Below are 2,106 nucleotides of genomic sequence, written 5' to 3'. Positions count from 1 at the left end.
GTGGCTTCGGCGGACCCCGGGGACACCGCCGAGGCTCCCTGACGCTTCCTCTCGCCGGATCCTCCGCGCTTCGCTCGCCTTTCGTTTCCGTCGCCTTGAGGCCTGGAACCGGGAGAACACGCCCGCAAGCTGCCGGGCAGCGGCCAGGGCTTCTCCGGCTCCCTTTTTGTGTTGCCCCCCTGCCGCTCGGGGGGCCCTCACCGAGCGGCGGCGACACTTCCAAGCCAGGCACTATGGCGGACGCGGCCTGGCTTCGGACGAGCGCCCCACTCCGGGGTCTCTTAAGCAGGGATTGCACGGGCGACGCGCGCGAGGCGGGGCTGGCGTGCGCCGATAGGCGGGCCAAGGGGCGGGGCTGTGACGCCACAAAGCGCACGGCCCGCCCACGTGACCCCGCGCTTTGTGACTCCAGAGCGCGGAAACTGAACGAGCCGAGACAACGGGAGGAACCAACTGCTTCAAAAGGGAAGGGGGTTGTCGCATCGGGAGGAGCGGCTCACAGGGAGGCTCGGTGGGGAGAGCTCGCCTTGCCGGGGCTGCGTGCAGTTTCCACTGCAAAGTGGCTTGCCTAGGGGTGGCCAGCTAACTCCCCCTTCCCCACAGGTCCTGTTAGCTCCCCTAAGCCTCCCAATTTAAGTGAGCATTATGGTTGTCAAGCAGAAAACTATGGTTGCTATGCAAGCGCTCCCTAGCTGCTGCTTCCCTAATAAACTGGCTACCCTATACTCTTCACAAGTGGAAATCGTGGAGCAGCCGCTGCCAAGAACTGACAACAGCCACTAGCACCATACAGATTTATTGAGCTCTTACTATGTGCTAGGCACAGGGCTGATCGCATAACAACATTGCCAGGCTCAGCAGCCACGTTGTCTGGGTTGGATCCCTACCTGTGGGGCTCTAGATTTAACCCCTCTGTGCCTGGGTCTCCTTGGCTGTAAAATGCCATTAAAAATAGTACTTTGTTTACTTGTTTGTTATGGATTAAATAAATCCATAGTCTAAGACCATGCCGGTGCATTGACATGGCTTAGTGCACCGAAATATTAATAGCTGTGGCTCAATAAATGTCAATTTAACAACAAAAACCCTACGTGGTCAACATGACCATTATTTCCGATTTACAGATGATGGAACTGAAGCTAGCAATCATGTACTTTCTGAATTTGCAGAAGGGGATGCCTACTCAGTGGCGGGGTCCCAATTCCATTCCTAAGCGCAAATGCCAGGAACAGTGACAAGAACCTCCCTCAGTAGATTGGAATTTTTTTCCTTCAGGCATGGGGACGTTATTACATTCAGAAAAAATCATAATATAATAAAATTACATTCATAAACAATCATAACTATCGTTTACAATCCATGTTCCTCATCCAGTCTGAATTTTACAGGCGAGGCTCAATGAATTTAGGCAACTGAGAATAAGATCCTATAGCCAAGAAGTAGCAGAGTTTCCCAGGGACTTCCTGAAAGCACACTCCAAATTCTTACTGAACTTGATTTAAAATTAATCATCATCCTGTCAGAAAAGCCTTCCTAAGGCCATCTTTTTTGAATAAGATGGTGATCTTTCTCTATCCCTTTAGTCTTTTCTTCCTAGCACCTGCAGATAGTTGACAGTTATATATTTACTTTTTAATTATCTGTCTCCCCCAACCTCTACCTTCAGCTGACAATAGGGATCTTATCTTTATCTTTGTTTTTGCTGTATCCTCAGATCTTAGAACATAGTAGGTGCTCAATAAATACGTGCTGAATTACTGGATACATTTTTACGTGATCCATAGAGATATCGTGGCAATAAAATTTTGGCCACAGTCATAGGGCAGCTCTAGAGACATCAATACAATTTAACTCAACCACACGCATCAGTACTTTTCATATATAACACGTTTCTTCCACTTTTACCTCTTTGTTAATTCACCAAAAATTTATTGCTGTCATGTCCTCTTTAGGTTGGTTGCTTTTTCTTTTCTTTTTTTTTTTTTTTTTGAGACGGAGTCTTGCTCTGTCGCCCGCCGGGCTGGAGTGCAGTGCAGTGGCCGGATCTCAGCTCACTGACTGCAAGCTCCGCCTCCCGGGTTTACGCCATTCTCCTGCCTCAGCCTC

The 2,106-nt window shown here is 49.5% G+C and overlaps 1 protein-coding gene across 1 annotated transcript in view; it reads right to left on the bottom strand.

The window, feature by feature from the left end:
* Positions 1–303, bottom strand: part of RBBP6 (retinoblastoma binding protein 6) — a 33,416-nt gene extending 33,113 nt beyond the window's left edge. Inside the window, exon 1 of the mRNA XM_011958263.1 lies at positions 79–303. The gene's annotated coding sequence lies outside the window, so the exon portion shown is untranslated. The remainder of the gene's footprint in view (positions 1–78) is intronic.
* Positions 304–2,106: the final 1,803 nt, after the last annotated feature.

This window comes from Colobus angolensis, unplaced genomic scaffold (genome assembly GCF_000951035.1).
Source record: "Colobus angolensis palliatus isolate OR3802 unplaced genomic scaffold, Cang.pa_1.0 Scaffold464, whole genome shotgun sequence".
NCBI classification, from domain to species: domain Eukaryota; kingdom Metazoa; phylum Chordata; class Mammalia; order Primates; family Cercopithecidae; genus Colobus; species Colobus angolensis.
Note: the sequence above shows the minus strand (reverse complement) of the source record. Positions and strands in the feature narration are given on the sequence as shown.